General features: G+C 37.9%; 1 protein-coding gene across 12 annotated transcripts in view; it reads left to right on the top strand.

Moving 5' to 3' along the window:
• znf536 (zinc finger protein 536) overlaps positions 1–15,985 on the top strand; it is a 579,146-nt gene that overhangs the window by 403,535 nt on the left and 159,626 nt on the right. The window lies entirely within an intron of this gene.

Genomic DNA, 15,985 nt, shown 5'->3' with positions numbered 1-15,985 from the left:
TAAACCGGAATATTCAGAGTGGAAATTGCAGCCAGAAATTTTCTGAAACAAGACAACTGGTAGGTTGCATCAAAATGTCTGCTCATTTACAGGTTACACCAACATTTCCTCAGAATCCCATTGACATGTGACAGAAGCTAAAGACAAATTTAAAACAAATCAGCACAAACAATTAGAGTTCAAGGAAGATGACAAGTTAACTTTCTCTTTAGCACAAAAATTAAGACAGTAAAAGTATCTTCAAATTAGGTTAAAGAAAACACACTATGGAAGTTTATTTTTTTAAAAGATGCATTCAGAGATAGAGAAAATAACATTTGAAGTCTCGGCAAGGAAGAAGAATAATATTGCTGAAGAAAATCACAAAAAACTAAAGTTTTAGGTGTATGTTTTACAGTGCAATCAGAATTGACATAAATGCAGGAAACGTATGAGCTCTCAATTTGTATGCGGTGGAATTAAGTTAATGATTAGCAGAGGGTTGCACTGGGGTTTTACAGCATCAACATAAAAGGCAAAACATGTTTGACTGTAAGAAAAATTGCATGAGCAAATTTCCTCAATATTTTGTGTCAAATATCAGCAGTTGGCCATATGTGCACTATTAGCTTGGCACTTTAGTGTTGAGGTTGTGCCATTGGTTTGGCATAAGTTTTTAGGCAATTTTGAGATACCATATAATGAAAAAAAACATTCTTGTTTCCTGAATTTGCAGAAGGAATTATCTAATACCTAACAATTTATGATTTCAGGTAAATAATGTGAATCATTCAGGTTACTTTGGTTTATTATCTAGTGTCCTAAATATTTATGGCACATTACTACTAACTTACTGAGCTATAGTTGGTATTTGGAAAGCAGTCTTAAAAAAAAGGAAAAATGGCTATTTTTACTTAAAAAGCAGAAATATCCTGTCCGTCAGTGTTGAATGCTATATCTTTAGACTTCCTATTACTGACTGCTCATTTTTATTTGCTACTTATTTTCCCTTTCATTATTCACCTCAGGAATAGAGGTCCAACAGTTTCTAGTAGGAGAGGTTAGAGTGTTCTGTGTTCTCAAAACAGTAGCAAACCTAAGAGTCGGAGGATTTTAGAATTCAAACATATGTGGTTGAGAAAGTGATAAGAGAATGGGAGTTCAAACTTACAAGAGACATAAAAACTTCCAGAAGTGTGTGAAATGGAAGAGATTAATGAAAGTAAAAGTGGGTCCCTTCGAAACAGACAGGGATAATTGTAATGGGGAACAGGGCAATAGCAGAGGTATTAAAGAAATGTTTTGCATCAACCTTCACAGCAAAATACACAAAATCAATTTTGAAACAGAAATAGGAGGAGTTGGGGTTTCTGTGCACAAATTGCTGAACTGGCAAAGCAGGTTGAGAAAGAACTTAATAAGGCACACGGGATGCTGTGATTTATAAATAGAACCATAGAGTACAACAGCATGGTAGGTGTGGTGAACCTTTGTAAAACACTGGCTCTGTATTAAACAGAGTACTGTGTCCATTTCAGGGCAGCACAATCTTGGATGGACAAAAAGGCTTTGCAGAGGGTACAGAAATGATTCATTGGTGAGAGTCTTCAGTAATGTGGATGGATTGGTGAAACCTGCACTGTTCTCCACAAAAAGAGAATTGGCGGAGTATTTAAAATCACGAGTGGTCTGGATAGAGCAGATTGGGTGAAATTATTCTCCACCCACCCTCAAAGGGTTCGGAACCAGGGGTACCAATTTATGATGAATGACAAAAGAACCACATGCAACATAAGGAGAAAATGAGTGGTTAAGATCTCTAATACACTGCCTGAAAGTGTGGTGGAAGCAGATTCAAATATGACTTTCGAAAGGGTATTGGATATCTATCTGAAAAGAGAAGATCAATATGGCTCTGGAGAAAAAGGCAGGAAACTGGGATTAGCTTTGTTGTTCTTGCAGAGATCCAGCACAGACATGGTGGGCCAAATGGCCTTATTAAGCTGTGACCATTCTATAATTCAACGAAATTGTGAAGAACCAAAGGTTTAATGTGAATAAATAACTTAAGGAGATTAGCATCAGTAAAGAGTACTTGAAAAAACAGGAAATGAAAAATAAAAATAAATAGACAGAAAACTAAGCACTAAAAGCAACAGAAATAGGCTGCAGTGGGGTGTTGACAGGTTATGTGGGTGGGCATGAACATGGTTGATTAAATATTATCGGGAGAAATTGAAGTTAATGCACTTGGAAAGAAAAATAGAAGCCAGTTTTCGTTTAAATTGAGAGGGATCTGGCTATTGGAAACAAATCACAGAAGTTCAGCATGCAGGTGCAGTAAGTGATTAGGAGGGCAAATGGTATGTTTCTGTTTAATGCAAATTGTTTGTAGTACATTAGCGTAACAAAGTCTGACCACAATGATATAGAGTATTGGTGAGACCACACCTGTAGTACTATCAAGAGTTTCAATTTCCTTACCAAAGAAACAATCCAAGGAAGATTGAAGTGATAGCTGGAATGAGGGATTTTTTTCTATGAGGAGTTTGGAAGAATGAGAGGTGATCTCCTTGGAACATACAAAATTCTTAAGGGACTTGGTAGGGCAGATGCTGTGAGAGGTTGTTTTCACTGGCTGGGAAATCTGGTACAATGGATCACTGCCTCAAGAAACTTCCATTTAAGGCCAAGATAAGAAGACTTTTTTTTTACTCAGAGGGGTTGTCAATCTTTGGAAATTTCTAGAACAGAGGGTTGTGGATGTTAAGTCATTGACTATCAGAGGTCAGTACATTTTTTTACAAACTAAGGAATTTGAGGAATTTGAAGGTAGTGTGGAGTATTTTGATCAGCCATGATCTTATTGGAAGATAGGTCAGGCTCAGTTGGTTCAATGGGTCTGTCCTGATTCTATTATGTTCTGTTGCTTAAAAAAAACTAGAAACTCCAAACCCCTCCTCTATTTCAGTTCATAGCAGTGATTTAGGATTCAGAAATAGCAGTGATTAAATAGAAATATTTAAAAATAATAAAAATGAGATCATAAGATAAAATATAAGGCAATACCTCCAAAATGGACCTGCAAACTTTGTGCTTTTGGGTGCAATGTTCTCATTGGGTAAGAACAAATCACTTTTGTAAATCACACATCAAGAATTTATCATGTCAATACTTTGGTATTTGTGTTGTCGTACAGTGTATTATTTTACAGATTGCGTGGTGCACTTGCAATGGTGAATTAAACAGTTCTTCAGTTAAGTATTTTCTGGACCATTCTTCATTGTTCTCTGTAACTTGCACCATTTCTAGCCAAATGGGCAAACCTCAATATAACTCACACCACAAGACTCAGATGAACAACTCAAATGAACTTTCCATTCTTCTCTGCGAAACCTTTTATTTCCATTCAACTTCTTGTCCAGAAGGAGCACTTTATTTGGGCAAACTCCTTCTGCATGAACAGTGCCCCACCTCCATTCAATGCAACCTCAATAGTCAGCAAATCTACTTCCATTTTGTTCTTCCTCTTCAACTAGTGTAGAGGGAACCCTTTATCTCTGTTGAATTCCTTCACTGTGGTGTTAACCTTACCTCAAAACTACTTCTGCTTTGGATGGAGACATTTCCTCTAATTTCTTTACTGAAAACAAATTGATTATTTGGAGAAACTCAACTAGAGACCTAGCTCTTTATTCCACCTTGTGATTTTCTCATATTACTTAAAGATGTAAAATCATTTGCAATCAGTAATTTCACAGATTTCATTTCACTTTTCCCCAAACCCCCTTTGCTTTCTCACAAGGAGTTTTCAGCATGGTCATTGCTCTCTCCCAGTAAAAGACTCTTTGCATCAGTGATACTCACAGTGGTTTCCATGTCTCTGCTACTATATAAAGTAGAATGGAACTGTACTATTAATGGAACAAGTGAAGAATGTTTCAAAAAGAAAGCATGTTTGAATAGGGCTGCTGCAATATTGTGTGCTCAAATCAGTCTGGTGGTTGGCTTTTGCCAAGGTGAAAAGGGATCAGACTGCTCGTGCAGTTTGTCCTTGGCTTTAAAAGAGCTCCCTCTGCTGCACAAGCCAATACATCTGCTTCATTATACTTGGAAGAATTAAACAAAGCTGCTGAACTGTCTTTGAGTTACTCCATGCTCCTATAATGCTTTGCTATATATATATATAATATATATATATATGAAACATTTAATTAATCATTTAATTTTTACAATAATCATTAATAAATCATTAGCTAACAGAAGCCTATACAAAAAAGTATTGTTTTAAAGACAACAAAAGCAAATTGTACCATCTTTAAAATAGGTTGCGGGCAAAATGCTACATGTTAATGAATGGGATGTCACCCTGCAGTTTAACAAAGTGCAGTCAGAGAGGGAATAGGTGACCGTCATTCAAAAGAAGTGAGATAGGCAGATAGTCAGGAAAGCCCCAAAGTGCATCTTACGCAATAACAGATTTTCAGAGTTGGAAAAGGTGATCATTTCAGTTCTTCTGGGCAATGTAGCCAGAGCTCAGCTGCATCAGAAAGAGGGAAAATGATAACATTAGGAGATTCAACAGTGAAGGGTACAGGCTAGACATTTCTGTGGCCCCAGATGTGACTGTCGGATGTGTGTTACCTCCCTGTGGCAAGGGTCAAGGATGTCACTGAAATGCCTTGGGCATTCTGAAGCTAGAGAGCGCACAGTTAGAGGTCATGGTTCACACTTGGTATGACAACATCAGGAGAAAGAGAGATGTGGTTCTTAAATGAGAAGCTAGGGAGCTAGGTAGAAGATTGAAAAGCAGGACCTCAAAGGTTAGATTCTCTGGACTACCCGGGTACCTGAAATTTTGAAGAAGAATAAATCAGATTCATAATCTAATTCTGTTTCTCCCTCCAAAGATGCTGCCAGAGGTGCTGCATTTTATTTATTCAACATTCCCAGTGTTTGTGAAGGAACAAAAGGCCACTCAGCCCTTTGAGCATTCTCTACCATTCAGTAAGATAATGGCTGATTTGATTTTAACCTCAACGCTACATTCCTGAATATCCTTGAAAAATCTTTCATCCTTTGGTAATCATGAATCTATCTATCTGCCTCAACCTTAAAAATATTTAACGATTTTGCATCCATTGCCTTTTCAGGGAGGGAATTCCAAAGACTCTGAACTCTCTGAGGGAAACATTTTGTCCTCAACTGTCTTAAAAGAGTGATCCCTTATTTTTAAATGACGATCCCTAGTTCGAGGTTCTCCAAAAAGAGGCCTCATCCTTTCCACATCTACCATTCAATTCTGTTCAGGATTTTATGTTTCAACCATCACTGACTCTAAGCTCCAGAGTATAAAAACCTAACCTATGTAGCCTTTTCTCATAAAATAATCTGCTCATTCCAGCTCTGGTAAACCTTCTCTCAATTGCTTCCAATGTATTTACATCCTTCCATAAATGCAGTGACTAGTACTGCATACATTTCTCTGGTTGTAGTCTCACCAATGCCCTGTAAAACTGAAGCACACCCTCACTAAACTTGCATTCAAATACAGTTGAAATAAAACAGAATATTCTTTAGGTTTCTGGATTTCTTGCTGTACCTGCATACTAATAAAGCAATTCACGTACTCAAACACCCAGATCTTTCTGCTTCTTTTCTGCCTAAATGAATAATTTCACAATGTTCCACAATATATTTAATTTGTTAGAACTTTACCCATTCACGTACCATCTATATCCCTTTGTAGACTCCTTGTTGTCCTCTTTACACAACTTACTTTCCTACCTATCTTTGTGTCATCAGTAAATGTATCTACCATACCTTTAGAACCTTCATCTGAATAAATTACATCAATTGTGAAGAGTTGAAGCCACAATATGCCCCTGTGGCACAACACTCATAATATCCTACCAGCGTGAAAACGATTCATTCATTCTTACTCCCTGCTTCCTGGACGTGATAAAAATCTGATGGGTAACATAAAGGAATATGTTTTGTAAGTATGTTAGGGGTAAGAGAATAACCAGAGAGAGGTAGTAGGGCCCATAAGGACCAAAGTGTCAACCTGTGTGGATCCAGAAGACATTTCTGATGTTTTAAATGCATTCTTTGTATCTATATTCACTATAGGAAAAGACGATCTAGATCTAGAAATCAAGAAAGGGGATTGTGTATGCTTGAATGAATCAGCATTGCAAGAGAGGAGGTATTAGTGCTTTTAGCAGGCTTGAAAGTGAATAAATCTATAGATCCAGGTGAGATGCATCCCAGTGTTATGGCCCAGACCTGTCTCCCTCAAAATATTTTAAGAAAGTTGCCAGACCCTAACTTTTTCTTATTTTAAAGGTAAATGTGAACTTCATGTACCAGATGTGATGCAACTGGTCAAACCACTCTACATGAAGCGAAACACAATTTATTTAAACACTATAGTTAAAATACAAACAAAGGAAACAGAAATTTAGAATAACTTTACTGGAAAACCTAACCGAATAGTAGATACAATATCTATTACTAATTAACTGTTCCAATAATGTAACATCCAAAAAACAGACCCCTTGGCAAAAAGATAAATTCAGACACAGATTCTCACAGGCAATTCTCCAATCCAGGATGAAACAATATCAAGACAGATTTCAGAGAATATAGTGGCTAAGAAATATTTAACTGAAATTCCAGCTCTGGGACCCAAACAGCTCCTGCCCTGCTACAGCTAAAAAAAAATTGGAAAGCTTAATCTGTGAGAACTGGCCACTCCCCTTCCATTATTATAACTGTTTTAAAAAAAAAACCTAAAGGTATCCTCTGATTTTTAACCTGGGCAGTCTCCTGTAGGCACTTTGGTACTGCCATCTTTACAAACTCTCCTCAAAATAATTCCGGACAAACCCACCTTTTCAAAGTGACAGCATCGTCACAGCCAGGCTGCTATAGAAGGCAATGGAAGACGTTGCAGCGGCTCTGACTTTAATTTTCAAATCCTCTGTGCTCGCAGGAGGGATGCCAGAGGACTGGAGGACAGCTAATATAATACCATTATTTAAGAAGGGAGGTAGGGATAAATCAGGAAACTACAGGCTAGTGAGCCTAATACTAGCAGTAGGGAATATTTAGAAAAAATTCTGAGGGACAGATTTGATCTTCACTTGGGCAGGCTAGGATTAAATATGTTGTGTCAGCATGGTTTTATAAGGGTGTAATCATGTCTACACACTTGATTTTTTTTTGAGGAGGGAATGAGGTGTTCAGATGAGTTGATGTATTCTAAGTTGTCTTTAGTAAGACTTTTGACAAGACTTGACCATGTTATATATTGTGATGATGAACAAAGCAGGGAGAGGGATGGTAGGAGCTAGGAAGTACAAAACATCACAGGGATCTTGGCATACATTTCCCTAGATTGTTAAAGGCAGAAACTCAGGCAGATAGAGGTAGTTAAGAAGTCATATGGGATACTTGTCTTTACTAGTTGAGCCATTAAGTACAAGAGCAAGGAGGTTATGATGGAGCTGTAAACCATGTTAGGTAGGCCATGGCTAGAGTACCTTGGATGATTCTAGTTGCCATAAGATAGCAAGGACATGATTCCACTTCAGAGATTACAGAGTGATTCATCAGGATGTTGCCTGGGCTAGAGTAATTCAGCAATAGAGAGAAACTAGATATTCTAGGTGTGTTCCTCATAAAGTACAGAATGCTGAGGAGAGACTGATTGAAGTGTACAAAGTTCTGACAGGCATAGAGGTGGTAGATAAGAAGAAACTGTTCTCTAATTGTGAAGTTAACAATCAGGGACCACAGTTTTAAAGTAACAAGCACAAGGTTTAGAGAGGATTTGAGAAATAAGAAATCACCCAGAAGGTTGTGGGTACTTGGATCTCACTGCTTAAAAAGATGTTGGAGGTAGAAACCCTCGATACATTTAAGAGCAACTTAGTTGAACACATTAAATGCCATACCTTGCAAGCTTATAGGCCCAAGAGTTGGTTAAAAAAAACAGTATATTAGATGGGTGTTTGATGACTGGCACAGACACAATGGGCCAAAGGGCCTCTTTCCATACTCTAAAAATTCTATAACTCCATGAATAATTACACCATAACAAATAGATGAAGCTTGAATCAAACTCAATTCCTCTAAAGCTAAGGCTATTAAATTGGGAATATTTTGTCTAATTTTCATGTCTAAGGGAATAGGCTGAAGCAATTTTCCTCATTTTCTCTAAGGGCAATTAGAAAGTAAAGCAGGCTCCTTAATTATCAATAAACCTTTTTTTTCCCCCTGATTCCCCTCAGGTAAGATTTACTCACAGCTGAATATATGTACTGGAATAGCTCAATAGAAATCCAAATGCCAACAGTGATTCTTCAAATAACTGATTGATTATGTTTTGACACAGAGTTGTAGGAATTATTTTCTAAAAAACTGTGGCTACAAAATCAATTGAAATGTTCAAAACTGGGATCAATGGGTTTTGTTGGTAAGGGAATCAAAAGGTTATATAGAATGAAGACGAATAAATATAAATGAAGTACAGATGTCATGGTCACAACAGACTGGAAGGGCTGAATGGCTGACTCCTATATTCCTATGTTCTAATGATAATCTTGCATTCAATGTTTTAAGTACTTTATTTGAAATATATTGGACGTCCATGCTTTTCATTGGAATTTGTAGATCACTGGCTGTAGTCATAAAAATAATGACCAGGTCCTGGTGAGCAAATAGATACAGTATTAATATGTAAAGATGGGATCTATTTTGTTCAGACATGTCTAGCTACTAAAATTATACAAACCAATCTAAGGAACAGACTGGAGAGGAATGTAGTTGGATTAATAAGAAACAGCAAGCATGGCTTGAGAAAATCTTATTTGATTAAACTCTCAATGTCTTTGGGGCTGCTGCAAATAAAACATGTTGTGGAACTCTGTACGGTATTGTTTATAAAGACTTTCAGAAAGTCTTTGACAAGCCATTCCAGATAAAGTGCGTTCACTTAAGAACCTTTGGTGATCCAGAGGAGGGAAAATATATAAATGAACTGGTTAAGAAATTCGATAAAAAATAGAAAATAATTGGTACTCATGAGAAGTGTTACAGAAGATTGTACCAGATATGAGCTCAGCAAATATATGTGTTCAGACCTCTGCTTTTCTAACATGCGGACTCAGGTATAAGCTTGCTCACTTTACAGGCAGTGTTAGAATGGGGAGAGAAAAATAGACAGAGGACATTTCTAACAGTGAGAATATTATTATGCAACTGGGTAGACAAATAAATTAAACTTCCTGCTGTTAAAGATAAAGATATTAAAAGTAAGCAGCAAAGGTTCACTATTGAAGAAACAGAAAATAAAGTGCAGGTTAGCAAAGAAAGATGTAGGATAGGATAGGATAACAGCATGAGTTGTAATGCATGCAAGCACTATTATTTCTGTATAAATTCAAAGGGATAACAAATTCAACAATACATTGAATAAAAAAAACCTATTCATCTGGTTACTTAAAGGTACTTTTTTTTTTACCCCTTGATATTCAGGCTTATTGGATGTACTAACTGAACCATAAACTTCTTAGTCCAGTGCTGCAAACATCACTATTCTGTACATCACTCAGTTTCGAGCTAAGATTCTCAAAGTGACAGTGAAGCAATTGAGAGAGAATAAGATCAGAATTTTATGGTCCTCTTGAATTCATGATGAAGTTCATGCAAATCAAAGCTAAATAAGACATTAAAATCTCTGGTACACAGGAACTGAAGAGGAAACACTGGACCATACAGTAAAGCAGTAAGAGCCTGAAAGCATAACTGTATTAAAAGCCTGGAGTGGAGGCAAACAGACACCATTAGGGAAGACCAAGCTTCAAAACCTCTCAGCATTTTGTGCTGTATTGTTAGAATTTCATTTTGTCATATTGCTTTCATCATTGCAAAGAAAACAGTAGCTCATTTAGAAACTGATATCACATTCATGATGATGTGTTGATATTTTTGTCAATCAAAATTGTTGCATAACGGTTGCATAATTGTTCTGAAGCAATTAACGTGTGACATTGGTTCCAGTCATTCTACTGATGTTACACAGTCTATGGCGAGATAGAAGGATTTCTACTGTAGTTTTCAGGGAGAACAGATGTATCTCTATCAGCTCCCCAAGGTCCTAATAATTATGATTGATCAAATGTAGTTGTACTTACTGCTATCATGCAGTAAATTTTCTTATTATCTATTAACACTGCCCTTCTTTAAATACTGTACAGCAGTATATTCTTTACCACTTATCAATAGATAGGCCCAAGACAGACCAAAGATTAATGAGAATTGATAGCAATGAATAGAATACACTAAAGACTACATACTGACAGAAGTGGAAAAATCACAAGATGCCAGGAGTGGTTATCTGGAAGAATACCATATTATAACACTGGTGATGATCTGACCCTTGGCAAGAGAGGAAGAAATACAAAAACTTCAGCATTACCACTCAGAGAAAGCATAGCAATTGTATTTCAGCTGTGACTGTCTAAGAGGGAGACAGCAACTGTGGTGGAAACATCAAAAAGGCAAGCTCAGCACTCCAGGTACCTAACATCATTCAGAAGCTGTAAGGACGTGCTGAGACAAGAGTGAGGGATAGGAAAAGAGAGAAAAACCAGACACACTTAGAAAATACGGAGTCCTTAGTAAAAGGGTCTTTGCAAAGAACATCTAAAGGCTCCAGAAAATAAATTTAAATTGAAGTGATTATTCTGAATGCCAAAATGCCTGGTGGCATTTTTTCAGATGAAGCTATCACGTCAGTTGGTCATGATATATCTGCACATGCATTGCTGTTGTCAACATGTTTTCTGCATGGACACATTAGTGCCTCACCATTATATCATTTTCATTAGTTTCAAAAGAAGTCCTCTTGCCACCTTTGCTGCTTCCTCTTGTGTTCCCTCCTGGATCCTTGTGCCAATTAGTCTATAGCAGGAGCATAGGTAGCACCACCAGTTGGTCCCCGGAACTATCTATTTTGTTCCCTATGGGGAAAATGGCTGCTTAGAGGGAAGGAAACTGAAGTCAACAAGATCCCACTGTACATAATCAATCCTAATGTGATTATCGTACACCATCTTTGTGGCAGGCAGCTGCTGTTCCCACTATATTGCTGAACAATAATGTCACACTACGTTGCTGTGTTCCTGTGTGAATGTGGTCATTGCTCCACCTCATGGTGGTGTTAATAGTGAATATGGCCATGTTAAGGTTCTGTAAAGGAGAAGGAAATAACTTTATGAAAAATGTTGGAATGATCAGGTAGGGAATTCAAGTCGGTGTAAAAGAGAAACCTCACCTCTCACAATGAGCAGCACCACCAGGGACATTAGCCTGAATGAAGCACAACTGCTAGGAATAGTGAAGAGGCCAGAAAAGAAATTTAGACCAGAGCTAGAGATTTGGGAAGGCTTCAGAATTTATTTAAGCTGTAAACAAGCAAATCCAATGAAATCTTAGATTAGATTCCCTACAGTGTGGAAACCGGCATTTCCCTCTGACGAATGCATCTAAAACTATGGGCAATTTAGTATGGCCAATTCACCTGGCCTGCGGGAAGAAACCAGAGCTAACCCACGTAGAATGTGCAAACTCCACACAGACCAAGGCCAGAATTGAACCTGGGTCCCTGGCGCTGTGAGGCACAGTGCTAACCACTGAGCCACCACGCCGCCCCTGAAAGAGTCTAACAAAGAAGAAAAGTCAGCAAAAATTAGAAATGTAAAAAGACCAGGACTCAATAATTAAAATAAAATTAATGAGAAGATTTATAAAGTAACAGCAAGATAACTTTATTTAATAATTCATGTGGAAGAAATTGCTTGGTGTTTTAAATGACTAAAAGTGAGAAATACCTATTTTATACAAGAAACATGAAAACTCCATCTTGGTGATGATGGAGCATATACCCTAAAAAAACAGGGCAACCATTTTAAAAATGAAAAAAAAATTAGAAACCCTGAGGAAGGTGGGAGAAACCAGTAAGCTGTACATGGATTCGGTATTATAGAGAAACCAATTTAAAATGTTTGCAATCAGTGAATTACTACAGAACATCCATTAATACAGGTAAAGGTAAAGTTGCCATAATCCTAATCGATCATATGGCTGCTCTCTCATTAGAGAGAGATGACCACACCTCAGAGATGGTGACCACATCTCAGGTGACGGGAGAGTTTGAGAAGGGGAGTCCTTCATGATAAGCCGCCAACATAAAGTTTTATTAAAGAATTCAATCCAGTATTACAGAAATAGAAATAAAAAGATGAGCAAATAAAGGAAATATTTTAACAATGCTTTGATTCAGAGTCCAGCAAAATCTAATATTATTCAGTTTAAAATAGCATTGGTGAATTCAAGAATACAAACTTAAAGGACAGCAGATTTAAACCTCTGTTGAAATGATACAAATGACTTTTGATTACACCCCCCCCCCCCAAGAGTTGTTTGCATGGGTTTGTACTCAGCAAAGTTAACTATTTCAATAGTTCATACCTGCCGTTATGACCTATTTTCATCCATATGCCTCCTCTGCTAGTTTAAAAGTACCATTGTTATTTGTTTTGTTCACCCTCGCAAATTTACAATAAGATTAATCAGCACATGGAGAAAAAAAATGAAAAACAGAAAATACTTCTACTCAGATTCAAGGTCAGTGAAGGACTATACTGATATAAGACTGGAGTTCATTGATGTGACAATTCTTAAGATGCAGCATTGCCTCAAAATTAAACATAAAGACTGAAGTTGAATGAATGAATGTACTGTTACAGTTGGTGGGTCTAGTTGTAGATAATGTTATTAATAGACAAAATGTTAAAAAGAGTACAGACACTTTTGAGATTATCCTGAAAGCTGGAAATTATTTGAATTCAGGAACAAATAAAATTTAACAGAGGAGTTCAGCTTCTCGGAGAATCCTTAAAACATTTTCATTAATTACCTCTGCCGATTAATAGAAAAATCAAGAATATGCAGCTTTGGAATCAATGTTCATAAGAAATGGAATTATTGTTGGAATTCTTGACGAAACTTTGTTAGCTTCCTTACAATCCAAAAAAGTTTTGACTTTGGTGAAAGCTATTCTAATCATGTGGGAAACATAATCTAGAATGATTCAAAGGTAGGTCCTGAGATGGTTATAACAACCCTTCTCAAGAGGGTAACAGAGTCAACTTACTTTAGAAAGTATAGACACTGAAAAGAGACATAGAGTCACAGAGTCCTACAGCACAGAGACAGGGTGGTCTGCTCAAACTGGTCCATGCTGACCAAAATGTCCATCAACACTAACCCCATTTCCCTGCACTTCGCCATATCGTTCTAAACCTTTCCTGTCCATGTATTTGTCCAAATGCCTTTTAAATGTTATTAATGCACCATCCTCAACCACTTCCTCTGGCAGCTCATTTCGTGTGTGTATCACCCTCTGTATAAAAAAGTTGCCCATCAGGTTCTCTTTTAATCTATCCCCTCGAACCTTAAACTGATGCCCTCTAATCCTTAATTCCCCAACACTGGGAGAAAGACTAAGTGCATTCACCATATCCATGCCTATCATGATCTTATACACCTCTGTAAGATCCCACCTTAGTCTCTTATGCTTTAAAGAAAAAAGTCCTAGCTTGTCCAAACTCTCCCTAAAACTCAGACCCTTGAGCCCTGGCACCATCTTGTAAATTTCTTCTGCACTCTTTCTATTTAATAACATCCTTCCTACAGTAAGGTGACCAAAACTGAACACAATACTTCAAATGTGGCCTCACCAACAACCGGTACAACTGCAACATAACTTCTCAACTTTGATACTCAATGCCCTGACTGATGAACGCCAGTGTGCAAAAAGTCTTCTTCTGCCTGTGTACTTGTGACTCCACTTTCAGAGAACTTGTACTGATTCAACATTGAGAAATAGCAGATGCTAAGAACCAGTAGAATAACAGACACCAAGCACAGACAATGCCCTGCCATCACAAAGGAATGCCACATTGGCAAAACCGTAGATCACTATCAGGAGATGCCATCCCGAAGTAAGAAGCAGCTCCCAAACAGCAGAAGTACTGGTAGTCGCACACTTAAAATAGGTCTATACAGAGATCATTAACCATCATGAGAAAAGATCTCTGTGTTTGATGAGATACCTGTCCTGGCGAAGATAGCTGAGGTATCCCTAAAGGAACCATCTAGTCCAGGCAAGAAGGAAGAGACAGAATTTGGCTCTGTTAGTGGATGCTCTGTTGATTGTATGTTTGATACTGTAGCAAATGTTACTGTCCTTTTCAATTATCATGGTTAGACAAACAGAAGTTACAGACCACAGAGCTAAGACTACCTGGTGCAGGGGGATTAACTGTCAGGAGCATAGGAATGCTGTAGGTTGCACTAGAAGGCAATGCACAAATATTATTTGCAATTAATCAAGTTCACTTTTGAGCCTGCAAGCAGATCTTGACCTCAAATTCATCAGAGAATTGGAGCAGATTGACAACCTCCGAGAGAATAAATCATTATTGACCTACCATTCAAAATGCACCCACTAGAAAACTTGACTTAGTTCCCCAGACACACATCAGAACCCACACAGAAAAAGCATCATCAAATGAGATTAGTTACATTGGTTTAACATTGTCAACAGAGGGGAAGTCACAGACTTCAAAGAACTGGCGGAAATATTCAATCTCCTGTCTTTTAAAACAAAATCATTAATGCTAGTGACAGTTATAGTCATTGTTTTTGACTACAGACATAGCAGTAATTGTGGATGTAGGTTTGCTCACTGAATTGCAGGGTTCGTTTCCTGATGTTTCATCACCCTACTCACGGTATTTTGTAAATGACATGAGAATTCCTAGAAGCATGGCATTCCAAACCGGAACTCTATCAACAAACACATCGAGTTAGACCCCATCTACCACCCCCTGAAAGAAAGGAACAGGAAATAACATCACCACAGTGAGAGTGGGTCAAGTCATTTTGTGATGAAACGTCTGGAAATGAACCCTCCAGCTCAACGAGCAAACCTGCATCCAGAACCTCAACCTGAGCTACAAATCTTCTCAAAACTCACAAAGCAGTAATCTTTAGGTAGCACAGCTGGGAGCCTGAAAAAAATTAATTCACCAATCAAACAACCACTATGAGTGACTGAAGATGTCTTGCCTAATCAAAAACTCTAGAAAAATAAACTGTGTATGACTCCATGGAAGCAGACAATGTCCACACATCCAGAACATGGTTAAGATAAGAAATTGCCCAAGTCTATGCATCCAAGATACTGCAAAAAAGAGATTCTTGATGCTAATTTGAAAATGATGGCCTGGTCCAGAAATTCAGGATGCTACAAGAACAAAGAACTTATTTCAAAAGAGCAGCTAACCTGCTGGAAGAAAATTCAGGTGATTGTGGGTCCTCTAGCTAAGGATACAGACCTAGGGTGTAGATTTGCTCGCTGAGCTGTAGGTTTGATATCCAGACGTTTCATTACCTGGCTAGGTAACATCATCAGTGGCGACCTCCAAGTGAAGCGAAGCTGTTGTCTCCTGCTTTCTATTTATATCTTTCTCCTGGATGGGGTTCCTGGGGTTTGTGGTGATGTCATTTCCTGTTCGTTTTCTGAGGGGTTGATAGATGGCATCTAGATCTATGTGTTTGTTTATGGCGTTGAGGTTGGAGTGCCAGGCCTCTAGGAATTCTCTGGCATGACTTTGCTTAGCCTGTCCCAGGATAGACGTGTTGTCCCAGTCGAAATGGGTTTTTTTCATCCGTGTGTAGGGCTACGAGGGAGAGAGGGTCGTCGTGTCTTTTTGTGGCTAGCTGGTGTTCATGTATCCTGGTGGCTAACTTTCTTCCTTTTTGTCCTATGTAGTGTTTGTGGCAGTCCTTGCATGGAATTTTATAGATGACGTTGGTTTTGTCCATGGGTTGTACTGGATCTTTTAAGTTTGTTAGTTTTTGTTTGAGA

Source organism: Chiloscyllium plagiosum, chromosome 17 (assembly GCF_004010195.1).
Source record: "Chiloscyllium plagiosum isolate BGI_BamShark_2017 chromosome 17, ASM401019v2, whole genome shotgun sequence".
Classification (NCBI taxonomy): domain Eukaryota; kingdom Metazoa; phylum Chordata; class Chondrichthyes; order Orectolobiformes; family Hemiscylliidae; genus Chiloscyllium; species Chiloscyllium plagiosum.
This window is presented reverse-complemented; position numbering and strand designations above follow the sequence as displayed.